This window comes from Python bivittatus, unplaced genomic scaffold (assembly GCF_059951505.1).
Source record: "Python bivittatus isolate LINGU-HERP-01145 unplaced genomic scaffold, Pbiv_v1 ctg000020_np1212, whole genome shotgun sequence".
Taxonomy (NCBI): Eukaryota; Metazoa; Chordata; class Lepidosauria; order Squamata; family Pythonidae; genus Python; species Python bivittatus.
Window position 1 is genome coordinate 40,782,504 of NW_028277030.1, and position 13,353 is coordinate 40,795,856.

Consider the following 13,353-nt stretch of genomic DNA (forward strand, 5'->3'; position numbering starts at 1 on the left):
TTGTCTCCATAGCTTTCTCCCACCTGAACCTATGACAATAATCAGAAAAGTAGTTCTAGAGCATTAAGCTAGCAGGCTTAGAGATAACCATCATCATCATCATCAGAAAAGAATATTGAAAATTCTGAAGTCAGGAAAGAAAAATCCTATATATCAATAGAGAAGAGGCTGGCATCTCCAAGCTATTTTGATAAAAGATTTCTTTTGTTAGTAAACTAGGAATAAAAAGTATTTCATTTAAAAATCAAAAATATAACCTTGCCTTTTGGGTGGCCAGTCACAATCAAGTCAAATTTGTGACATGGAAGGCCTTTTTCTCCGGGGCTCACACCATCCCACTCCAGTCCCTGACAGTACAATGGAGGTCTTCGGAATAACATTCTCTAGATCATGTAGCATGAAAAAACAAATATAGGATGACATTTGTTACAGGACATATTTATCTTATTCAGTAATTTGTCTTACTTTGAATTTGCAACCTAAGTAGATGAACTAGTTTATATTATGTGTTGTCCTCCTTAATAATAACAGAGATACAGAAAAGGGCTGATGATACTGAAAATCTGCTTTAAAAAATCTATGGGAAAAGCCGTAGGGAAAGAGGCATCAGACTCTTGTTCTGCTTATGTCAAAGAGAGAAGCAAGCAGGGGGAATTGAGGCTATTTTTCTGTCCAAAAAAATCAACTTCTTTTTTACTCAGACTAGCACAGTACAACCTTCCAAAATGAATTAAAAAGTGGAAAGTGCTTTTTTTTCCAAAACAGCCATATGTCCCATTAGTATTTTAACTGATACCTAGATGCCTTCTGGAAATTCTAAAATATTAATAGCTTTTAGTAGTTCCAAGAGGGTTGCTTAGCTCACCGTTTTGGACTTGCCTATGGAACCAGCATTCCCTGGACTATGCTTCCTAACAGTCAATAAGCTATCACCTTCATTTCTCCCTTATTTTAGCAAGTCATTTATCATATTCCTGGTCTAAAATGACAGAACATGATTCACTATGGGCCATTGTGTGCTGCTTGCTGGTTAACTCCTTCATATAATTGCTCTGCTGACAAGGAGATGTAATGTATAATAAATACTTGTCATACAAAATTCCTTTCTACATATGGCAGCCATTATAATACTTTCTGAGAATCATTAACACTTGTTATATATTCTCATGCCCTCTTTTCTCTCCATCCTAACTGGCCCTTATTCTGACAAACTGAACATAGATGAAATTAAATGGCATGATCCTCTCTGCATGATCTAGGACCATGCAAAAGGCAATCTCAATTCTGCATACAAACCCTAGGTTTGAAGGTACAGAGAACTTGGAAGAACCAGTTTTTGACTCCACAGTTATTCAAACCGTATCATTAAAAGTATCAAAGATTTCAAATAATGGAATGAAGCTTAAACCAAAATGAGAGGTTTTTTTTTTTTTTTAACAGAGCAGCGTTTCAATCGAAGAGAATATACGTAGCTCAGGGTTGAACTGTGGATCCTTGGGGTTCTCTGAGCTTGGTTGTTTTCTTGCAAATGTTTCATTGCCCAGCTAGGTAACAGCTTCAGTGTTAGAAAGGAGTGGGGTTTGCTCTCTGTTTATATACAGGAGCTTGCCTTGCCAGTGTTGGTGGGGGTGTGGTTCCCCCCCCCCTTGGTAGTTCCTCGATTAGGGTATTGAAGACATTACCTAACTAGGTAACAAAACATTTGCAAGAAAACAACCAAGCTCAGAGAGCCCCAAGGACTCCACAGAGCAGAATTTAACTTAAATATTTTCTGGAACACCATACCCCTGGCATATGACTACTCATCAGAGGAAGTAGGGGAAGAGTAGGACAAGTAGTGAGGCAATGACATATACCACTGTCTTTTCTTTGTATTTATACATTCCTGATCTGGTATCTTTACTAGTTTATGAGAATGTAGCTGCTGTTACACTAAAAGTCACTAGACAAATAAGGAAAGAAATACCAGATAGCTTTGCATGGAAAGGCCTCTTTGGATTCATCTCTTACTTGAAAGTAGACAATCCCAATAAAGACTAGAAGCAGGATAGGAAGAATATCTTTTGAACTTTGGTGTTGGAGTATATTCCTGAGAATACCATGGACGGCCAAGAAAAGAAACAAATGGATCGTCAAACAAATCAGTTCAGAGTTCTCACTTGAGGCACAAGTGACCAGGCTCAAATTATCCTAATTTGGACACATTATATGAGCCTCTGGAGAAGGGTCTAATGCTGGGAGAAGTGGAAGGAAAAGAAGAAGAGCACAATCAGGAGCAAGGTGGATGGACTCAGTTACAGTGGTGATGACTGCATCATTGGAAGATCTGAAAGACCAGGTTACAGACAGATTGTCATGGAGAAAATCTATTTATGTGATTGTTAAGAGTTGACAACAGCTTGATAGCACATAATCAATCAACCAATCAATCAATGCTCACTGTGCTTAGGTGGATGCTGAGAATGTCTAGCATAAAGACTTTTACCTAGTGTAGTAAGATGCTAGAACAACTTCTATGTCAGACCATCCTATTGTATATTTATTTCCAATCTGGGTCTACTTTCCTGGAAACTCAGACCCTCAGCTTGGATGTGACAATGCTTTCTATTCTGCTATCAAACCTAACCACTTATAAGGAACTCTTTACATGTCAAAATTTGGACTGAACTAAAACTTTGTTGATAGATTCCAGATACATGATCCTACTAATTTTAACCTCAGATTCTAAATGATTTTCTTAAAGCCTTCAGGTACACAATATTTTCTCAGATGCTATGCAGTAATGACTGAGATTATATTCTATGTGAGTATAATTAAGGAGGAAACTAACATCCTGACAATTTAGTGATAGAAAGCAAATAACAGGCATAGTCTTCAGAACATCAACATGGCTACTAGGTATGACTTAAGTCAGCCACTCAAAGCTGGGCAAGGATTTTGCCCACTGTACTAACTCAAAATCTCAATAGGTACGGTCTTTATAACTATATACAGCTGTTATGCAGGGACTAATATGCAAGTAAGATCATTTCACTGTTTAAAATTATTTAAAATAATTATTTCTCCACCCTTATTGCATCTGCAGATAGCTGCCAGCAGCCCTATTTCGTGTGACCTGAACTGTCCTTGGAGGGAGTAATTCCGGGGTTCATCTACAGGGTCGCTGTGAGGAATATGCTGCGTATCTGATGGATAAAGTCTCTTGGATTTGCTCTACGTCAGTGCAGGGCCAGTGGAGGCTACAGGGCATAAGCCTTGCATGGTTATCTGGGAGGAGTTTGATTCTGTTGAGCCTGAGGATGTGGACAGGGTTACTGCAACTGTTAGTTCATCTACCTCTTTGTTAGATCCATGCCCCTCCTGACTGGTCAAGGCTGTTTGGGAGACGATGTGAGATTAGTTTCAGGTGGTAGTTAACTCTTCCTTGAGGGAGGAGTTGGTCCCACTGTTTCTTAAGAAGATGGTGGTGCACCCCCTTCTCAAGGGGCCATTGCTCAACCCAACCAGTCTGGATAGTTTTCATCCAAGTCTCCAACCTGTCCCTTTTAGGGAGGGTTGTGGAGAAGGTAGTTGCACTACAGCTTCACAGACTCTGGATGAAACACAGTATCTGGACCCCTTTCAGTCAGGATTCAAGCAAGGGATTGGGACTGAGATGGCATTGATCACACTCTTGGATGACCTCTGATGGGATTGGGATGGGGATAGTGTATCCATCCTTGCTCTTCTTGACCTTTCAGCAGCTTTCAATACCACTGATCATGCTATTCTTCTGGACCAGCTTCAGGAGTGGGTGGCATTGTGTTGTGCTGGTTCTCCTACCTCATCCAGGGCCAGTTCCAGTTTGTGTTGATAGGAGGGGATGGCTCCTACTTTGTGGGGTGCTGCAGGACTCAGTTCTTTCTCCCCTCCTGTTTAACATCTACATGAGGCTGCTGGGTGACCCAATGGTTTAGACTGAGGTATCACCAGTATGATGATGATACCCAGCTTTTATATATCTACCCCAGGCCACCTGAGTGATGCTGTGAGCATCCTGTCCCAGTACCGGGAGTCTGTGAGAGTCTGGATGGCCCACAACAGGTTTCAGCTCAACCCAAGCAAGACTGAGTGGGTTTGGGTGTTTGGACCTTCCGGTGCTAAGGATGTTCCATCTTTGGTCTTGGGTGGGGTGGCACTGCCTCAGACAGACTTGGTACGCAATCTGGGGAACCTCTTGGACTCACAGCTCTTGCTGGAAGAGCAGGTGGCAGCCATAGTTAAGAGGTCCTTTGCACACCTTTGGATTGTGCACCAATAGCAACCATTCCTGGACCGGGAAGCCCTGCTCACTGTCACTCATGCCTTTCTGACCTCCCATCTGGATTACTGTAATGTGCTCTACATGGGGCTGCTCTTGAAGAGCATTCTGAAGTTTCATCTGGTGCAGAACACAGCTACATAGGTAGTAAATGGTATTGGTTACTTGGTGCATGTAACACCACTATTTTGTGAGCTGCACTGGTTGCCATTGTGCTTCCAGGTGAATTCAAGGTGCTGGTTGCCAGCTTTAAAGCCCTTCACAGTTTGAGACTGGGTTACCTGAGGGACTAACTTTTCCCAATTGTTTCTACCTCTCCAGTTTGGTCTGGAAGGATGGGCATGCTCCAGGTTCTGTTGGCCAGGGAATGCCAGCTGATGGGGCCCAGGAGGCATCCCTCTTTTGCTTCAGCACCTGCCCTATGGGACATCCTCTCTCTGGAGATCAAGATGACCCCGCCTCTGCTGGCCTTTTGTAAGGTTCTAAAGACCTGGTTATGTGCCCAGGCCTAGGCCCTGAGTGTGTGAAGGGACCCGTCTTCTGGCTGTGTTAACAACCATTGATTATAATGTCCTCCTTGGCTGCTTGGGGTAGATATATAAAGCTGGGTATCATCATCATACTGGTGATACCTCACTCTAAACCATTGGGTCACTCCTTGGCTGCTGTATGTATTTTAATTTTTGTTTTATATTAATAATTATCTTAATAATTAAGATAATTAAACTTGTTTTAATTTGTTTTATAATTATTTGCCACCCAGAGTCACTTGTAGTGAGATGGGCATCCATACAAATTGATTGATTGATTGATTGATTGATTGATTGATTGATTGATTGATTGAACAAAAAAAACATACATTCCAGAGCAAGTATGGATTTCAAAAGGCAATCAGACTTGCCTTGGAGAAGCAAGTTGGACTGTATTAATGAATGGCAGCAACAAAATCATGTCAATCTGATGGAATGTATCTGTGAAGAGGAGGGTGATGTGAGAGATCAAGTTTATCAGGAAAGAGGGGGTTCATTCCAGAAGGGGAAAGGAGACAAAAGACAACACAGTCCACAGGGGGAGGATGGGAAGTGAAAGAGGTTCAGGATAGCCACTCCCTCAAATCTCCCAGGGTACATCCACTTTAGTCTGGCAAGATTCTGTCTATAGGTGTAAGCAAACGAAGGAATTTTACTCAACTGGGCCCTTTCACTGTTGTTCTTGGGGTGGGCCTGATATCAATGAGAAATGAAGGAGAAAATACCAATTATAGGAGAAGGAATATTAAACAATATTGAGAGACAATGGAATGAGAGCATTGAAAACCTTTACAAGCATTCAATGGAGAAAGTTAGAGTTGGCTTTCCAATTCAGGTCTCCCCCCCCCCTTTTTTTTTTTCAAATAACTTTATTAAATTTTTCAGATAAAGAGAAAAACTAACAAGAACTAATAATTAAGATAGAAAGTAGAGAAGAGAAAAAAGTAAAGAAAGAAAAAGAAAGTCAAAAGTACAGAAAGGAAAAGAAATACAAAAGAAAATGACTGACTTTCTTTTACAACAGATATGTATAAATTTAAGTTCTTACTCTAAATATACCACATAACTTTCATTTTTTCTATTGTCTACTATTATTTCTAATCATCAAATCCATATATCATGATTTCATTTTTTTCTGTTTAATGCAAAAAGTCCAAAAGGGGCTTTCAATCAGCATTAAAATTAATCGATGTCTTTTCTCTAATCGAAGCTGTCAATTTTGCCATCTCTGCTAACCCCATCAACTTCACCATCCATTCTTCCACTGTAGGTAATGTAAAATCTTTCACTGTTGTGCATATAGAAGTCTTGCTGTTGTTATATATAAAAACAAAGTTCCATGGTTTTTTTCCAATTATTTATCCATCAGTCCCAAAGGAAATGTGTCTGGCTTCAGTTGTATCTTAGTCTTTAAGATCTTCTGAATTAATATGTATTTGAGTCCACATATTTTTAGCTTTTTTACATGTCCACCAAATATGATAAAAAGTCCCCTCTTGTTATTCACATTTCCAACATATATTCGAAGTACCTTTACATATTTTAGACAATTTTTCTGGTGACAAATACCAACAATACATCATTTTATAAAAATTCTCTTTACAACTATAACACAATGTTAATTTCAATCCTTTCATCCACATATTCTCCCATTGTTCCTTTTGTATATTATACCCAAAGCTTTTAGCCCATTTTATCATACATTCTTTCACTTGTTCATCTTCTGTTTCAGATTTCAATAAAAGTTTATACATTTTAGCAACATGTTCATCATTTGTCCATAATTCTATTTCAAATTCAGTCTTACCATATTCAAAACCAAAAGTCTTTTTATCTATTTTAAATCTTTCTAGTTATTGTACATATGAAAACTATTGACATATACTGTATATCCTTCTGATACCAAATCCTCTCTTGATTTATTTTGAAGTCTCCCTGGAGGAATTCCAATATATCACCATAAGTTAACCATTTATGCTTAGTTAACATTTCTCTTTTATAATATACTTCTTCGTTAACATTTCTCTTCTCTATGGCAAAATTCCCATAAAGGTATTTTTGGACACAACCTAGGTTTATATCTTTTCCATATTCTCAGTAGGGCATGTCTAATAAAATGATTTTTTAAAATCTACATTAACCTTAGCTTTATCATACCATAAATAGTTGTGCCACCCAAATCTCAAATCATGTCCTTCTAATTCCAGTAACATTCTGTTTCTCAGTGTCATCCAATCTTTCATCCAAACTAAACAACAAGCTGCAAAATACAATTTCAAATCAGAGTAAACCTAAACCTCGTCTTTCTTTAGCATCTTGACCTTGTCCTTCACTCACAGTTTTTTACCTTGCCACACAAATTTAGATATGTCTTTCTGCCATTGTTTAAATGATACATCAGTTGTCAAAACAGGTATTGTCTGGAACAAAAATAACATCCTAGGTCAAAACATTCAACTTAATCACAGAAGCTCTCCCCAAGATGACAACTGTAATTTTTCCCATCTTAACATATCTTTTTTAACTTCATTTTTTAACTTTTTAAACTTTTTTAAAAATGTAATTATTTTGAAACAACATACAATTCATATTTGTCAGATTAACACCCAAGTATTTTACCTTCTTCTGAGTCTTGAAACCCATTTTGTTCATCGATTCTGTTTGATCTTGTACTGTATCTTCATAATTTTTTGTTAACATCTTTGTCTTCTGTTTATTAATCTCAAAGCCAGCTAATGCAGCAAATTCTTTTAATTTTCTCATTAATAATTCAATCCCTTTAAGGGATCTTCCCCAATTCAGGTGCCCTTTGAATGACTTCAGCTAGTGATGGAAAAAAGAGTCAGAAATGAAGCTGTTTTTCTTTTCTCTCTGGCTAACCAAAAAGTCAGAGATTTATACCGTGTCTGCCCCATGTGAGTTACTCAGAGGGGCTAATGGGTAATCTCCTCACCAGGAGCAAATTCAAGTTTTCCCAGTTTAAAAATATACTATCTTTCCCTCTTGCATTCAAGGTGAAACATTGATAATATTTGTAATTCAGGTTTTCAACAGGATGCCTATCTGTTTGTTCCATTTGCCTAGAATGGAAATTTTATCCCTATAGATAGCATTGATATTAAGCCTCCAGAAGAGGTCACATTTGGAAATGGTGCTGGATTGGGGAAAAAGTAAGGCAAGGAAGATTCTTCAATGTCCCATCATTATATCACATCTTCTCCAGTGCCATGTTACAAAACCTAAAACAGTGCACTATTGGCATTTCAGGAGTGAGTCTTTCATGACAGACTGGAGGACAGCGGGTTTCTGATCAAAATCATTACAGTCTCCTTCAATACTAGAAATGTTAAGGCCCAATAAGATGGAAGGTCCAACTCACAACTAGGTTAAGCTCACCTTAACTTGAATTAAGATATTTCATACATTAGACAATGTTCGGCCTATTTTTTTTTTAAAGGTTTAATCATGTTGTGGTTCTCATTAATCTGACAAGAAGTATCTTGTTCTCCTTTTCTAAGTATAAGTGCAGAACACAGAATGTTTTCAAAATCATTTCCAAACATCTGAATGTTTTTCAATTTTGTTTCTTGATGCAAAATTTGTAAGCCAGAGCTAGGGGAAAATTTAAGGCAAAGGAGGATTTCTCCCTTAAGAATGCTCAGTCTGTTCTTTACTTCTTATTTCAATTTTACCAGGAGTTCTCCCAATACACCTGCTCACCCAAGCACCTCTTCCTTCACCAAGTTCTAATCTTTCTTAGAATACCAAAGAAACATCTGAAACACAAATGACCCAAACCACAAGGCAAAATGTGATTTTTTTCTTTTCTGAACCCTATGAAATTGTAGCACACATCTGATAAATTATTGGGCAGAATCTTTTAGTTGTTGTTAAAGTCATTTTTTTGACTCCCTTGTCCCAGAAAATATAATGAGAATATGCAAAATTGATGGGAATGTGCAGCATGGATTGGTGTACAACTGCACTAACTATGATAGATGCAATGAGAGTCTTGAGAGGAATGTCTGTGTTTTGCAGAATGCCTGTTAGACACAAAAGCTCTTATTTATACTGTATGAGCCATGGTCAGAAGGGACAATATGTAATAAAGAAACAGAACAATACAACAAACATTATTATCACCATCACAACAAACATTATCATCACCATCACAGCAAAGCTGCAAATGGGACTTTCTTAAGAAAAAAGCTACACGGTCAAAGGAAATTGGTTGTGTTGAGGTTAAAACTGTAATTTTGTTTTCTTTCTTTCTTTTTTGTTTGTTTGTTTTTTGTTTTTTTCTGTTTTAGTTTTGCGAAAGAGGAAAATGAGGAGTGATCTTCAAGGGAGGGGATTTGTGACATTCCTGTGCATTGATCTCACCACACTTACCAGAAAGCCATGAGACAATTGAGACTTCAGAGAAAAGTGGCAAGTATTCTTTGCTCCATCTGCAGGTTATTCATCTGCACTTTAAAATCTAGAGGATGAAGAAAAAATCCCTCCAGCCATATGAGATGGCTTGATGCACTTCTACAAAACTTTTAAAAACAGACTAACCTTCTATTTATCTCTATAATTTGATTTATTTGCTATAGGTTAAGAGAAGGGGAAAAACGCTTTGTGAATGAATCAAAAGCAAAACCTCTTGAGATATACTGGGACCAGCATATATCACAATGGAAATGCTGTAATTGGGCAAATAAGCTCTTTCAATAGAATGAAGGTGACAAATATCAGCCCTTCTTCACTTAATCTCCAATGTAATTCATACTGATGATATCATCCAGGACGCTGGTTTTTCAAGAAGCAACCTTTGCTGACGATGAAAAAGAATTTCTCATGGCGATTAAGTATTACAGCAAATAGAATGTTAAAATGTCCACCACATTTAAAATAATTTTTGTGGAGTTGCTCACCAACACCAGAAAAAGAAACGGAGGTGGAGAGATGGGGAGAGGGCAAGGGAGAAGGAAAGCCCAAGAGCGCACGGAATAAAAAAAATTAATTGCCCAGTGCATCTCAAATTAATGATCTTTATTAAGAGCTATATCCCTCCCAAAAAGAGCCCTAAATGATTTCAGTTGCATAATGCTATAAAACCAGATGTGCAATATGCAATTTAATACGGATAACATGGGAGGGAAAGGGTAGGAACAGGGACATCTGCAGCAGCTGTCAATGATGTCCAAATAGCAAGTGTTACTAGGTGATCAAAGCCACACCCTTTTTTGCAATGCACGCAATGCACATTAAATAAGAGTGCAGTCTGATCACCCAGTCCTGCCCTCCGTGCTGGCTGGCTGGCTGGCTGGCTGGCTGGCTGGCAATCAGGAGACCAACATTTTTCAGCTCTTTTCAACAGTTCCTTGTTTCTATTTTGCATATATTGTTATACTCACAAAAGAGGTTAATTAGTATTCAAGGATATCCAGTATCGCAAGAATTTTTATAGGTTGTCATACAAAAAAATATGTCAGTGAGAGGCTCATGAGGTTCAACTTGCATATTTATCCCAAATGGCTTTTCCATTATGATGTGAAAAGTGATCTATCTGCTAAAGTTTCTATAAATAAAAATTTGTATTGACTCTAAGATACCTAGAGTTCAATATATTCTTGAGCTGCATTAGTCTCTCTATATCAAAACACTTTCATTCTCAAACACTGCTCTACATTGTAAATATTGAAAAAGCAAAAACCTTTTGATGTTGGTTTGATTGTATGCTTTCTGGACTTCAAGCATGCTTCTATTTCTTCAGTTCCGAAAGTTATTATCTTTATGGCCCTCTTGTTCGTTCATAAATTATATGTGCATTATGACCATTGTTTGTCATATTGCAACCATCCTTTAAGGTTACCTTAAACAAAATAGAGTGCATTTTAAAACAAAAAAAAATGAAACAATGTTCCATATGTTGAGTTTAAACACACACGCACACGCACACACAGACACACACACACACTTTTGTGCTGGGTATATGCTAGCATTAATATACTTTACTGTGCATCCAACCAGGACAGCCTGGTGTGATGCAACAGTAACTGCCTTCAGCTGCTGGTTGCTACCTTCCCCTTCTTTTCTTGCCTAACCAAGATTATACAAGCATGGTCAACAGAATGAAAATACTTTTGTTCTTTCTGCTAATTAAGTTATCTAAGGGTACACATGAGATGTATAATGTTAATCTGAGAAAACTAACCTTTCCAAGACATGTTATCAGAAATTGGCACCAAAAATAGCTGTTTAAAATGGCATTTAAAGTTGGTTAAGAGCACACAACAACAAAGAAAAACATGGATGGCTTCAAAATAAAAAAAAAAGTGGCTTCAAAAGAGGATGTATGAACAAAGGAACAAGGGGTAGCTCCCTCTAAGAGTCTGATTAGTCTTCAGAGAAGTGCTAGTTCTGGAACAAATAGCACAAGGCTTCAACATATGCAGAATGATAATGTACTCTAATGCTATTCTGTCAGCCTTTCAAGGTAGACCAGACTAGGAAAGCAAAGTTATGATTGCTAATATTTTTATTGTAAGGTTACAGTAACAGAATCTTGTAAATCTGAATGTGCTTCCCCTCTCCCTCTCCTTATCTTTGGGATAACTAGGGAGAGTCAAGTCTGAGATGGTTTCTCAAATTACATTTCTGCCTCAATCTCAAATTTCTTTTACCTGACCAATACCTTGGTTGTGGCTCTTCCTCCTCTTCCTCAAGGTGATTCCTCTGCCCATTACATATTATGTTTAATTACTCACTGTGCTTGGAACCCATGTGTGTTAGATTCCTTCCTGCTTCCTGGACAATTTCATGCTGTAACTATTAGAGGTTGCCAACATGTAAAGCATTCACAGAAACCTAATAAAAGGACCTGCCCACCAGGGTCTCACTCATGGCCAAAAGGAAAATGATACAAGAGTCAAAGACACAGGGAGATATCCCAAAACTGCCAACTCATAAAGCTGAGAAATAAAAAGAAGTAGCAATTGAAGATATAGAGTCTCTTTGCAGAAATAACACTTGACAACTTGTGGAACTGTCTGCCACAAGCAGAGCAATTGGTACAAGCGGGTCTTCACCATGCAGATTGAGACCTCTAGCACTATTGCATTCTTTATTTTAAATATCCAGACTAGTATTTAAGGGATACTCCTAGAAATATGGAGAGGACTATGATGAAACTTTTTCCCCTGTTGTGAAGCAGACTTCAATCAGAACTCTCTTTAGCACAGCAGTAGCCAGAGACATGGAAATTGACCATCCAGATGTAGAATCTGCTTTCTTACCTGAGGAATTAGAAAAAGTAGTTTGCATGAAACAGCCCCCAGGGTTCATTCAAGCTGACAAGAAGAGGCTTGTGTAAACTGCAGAAAAGTATTTGTGAACAAAAATATGCTGCCAGGGTATGGAATGAAAAAAGCAAACCAAATGTTGTCTAAAAACTGTTGACTTAAAGTTAAAGCTGCCAGAAAGCAGTAACCCTGATCCATGGATCCATGGGTGCAGACAGGGTTCAAGATAGATCTGACAGCAAGTCTAGAAATTGTACTTGCTCTTCTATGGCAGTAGAACAATTCGTAGGGCCAGTAGAAAGCAAGCTTCCATAATGCTGTCCTCCATGGAGACTCACTACATTGCAGCCAGTGAAACCAGGTTGATTTACAAGTCAAAAGAAGAGTCCAGGCCTACTGAACCTGAGCCTATGATGTCTGAAGCCAGCATTAGCCAGCATGCAAATAACTTGCATTATTTATATCATAAAAAGTAAGGATTAATTGGAGAATAAAACGTATTGATGCCAAATGGCACTATGAATGGGATGTACAAGAGCAAGGACATATCAGTGTTCAGTACAGAACAGGTGTTAGCTGATGTGCTACCGAGCTAGATCAGTTCCAGCTGTTTTAAGAGAAGACAGGGGTTGGTCAAGTCCATGAGAAGGGTTATTGGAGACTGCATCAACTCTTTTTTTAATAGTAATTTTATTAAAAGTTACAATTAAGAAGATAAAAACTGATACAAACTAAAAAAACAAAAGAATAAAAAGAAAAATAGAAAGTGCAGAAATGAAAAAATAGAAAAGAAATAGAAAAGAAAGAAAAAAATAATAAGAATATAGTAAAGAAAAAGAAAAGAAATATATAAAGAAATGACTTCTCCCTTCATCATAACAAGTATAAGCAATTTTAGTAACTTAACACCTTCTCTTAAAATTCAACAAATGTTCTCTTCTTCCCATATCCCATCACTTATCTACAGTATAAACAAATCCTTAAAACTTTGTCGTTCAGTCCTGATTAGCAAAAGTCCATTAAGGGTTATCAGAGATAACAACATATCTGTTTTAACCTTTATATTCCTTCCTTTTACTTTCAACAATCTTAATCTTTAGTCCCTTCAAATGATGTCCTAGAACTTGATTTTTTTTTCATTTTTCTTTGTCCCTTCTCACAAAATTCTTCAAAGCTTTAACAAATCTCTTTTGCAAATCCAATATAGGAAAGTTATCAAAATCACTGTTCTGGT

The 13,353-nt window shown here is 37.7% G+C and overlaps 1 long non-coding RNA gene across 1 annotated transcript; it reads right to left on the minus strand.

Annotated features, from left to right (window-relative positions):
* Positions 1-5,745: 5,745 nt before the first annotated feature.
* Positions 5,746-12,904, minus strand: LOC148217040 (uncharacterized). Its single transcript, XR_015795559.1, has 3 exons — positions 10,532-12,904; positions 9,223-9,310; positions 5,746-7,653 (listed from the first exon to the last, which is right to left on the minus strand). It is a non-coding gene; the product is annotated as an uncharacterized LOC148217040 (long non-coding RNA).
* Positions 12,905-13,353: the final 449 nt, after the last annotated feature.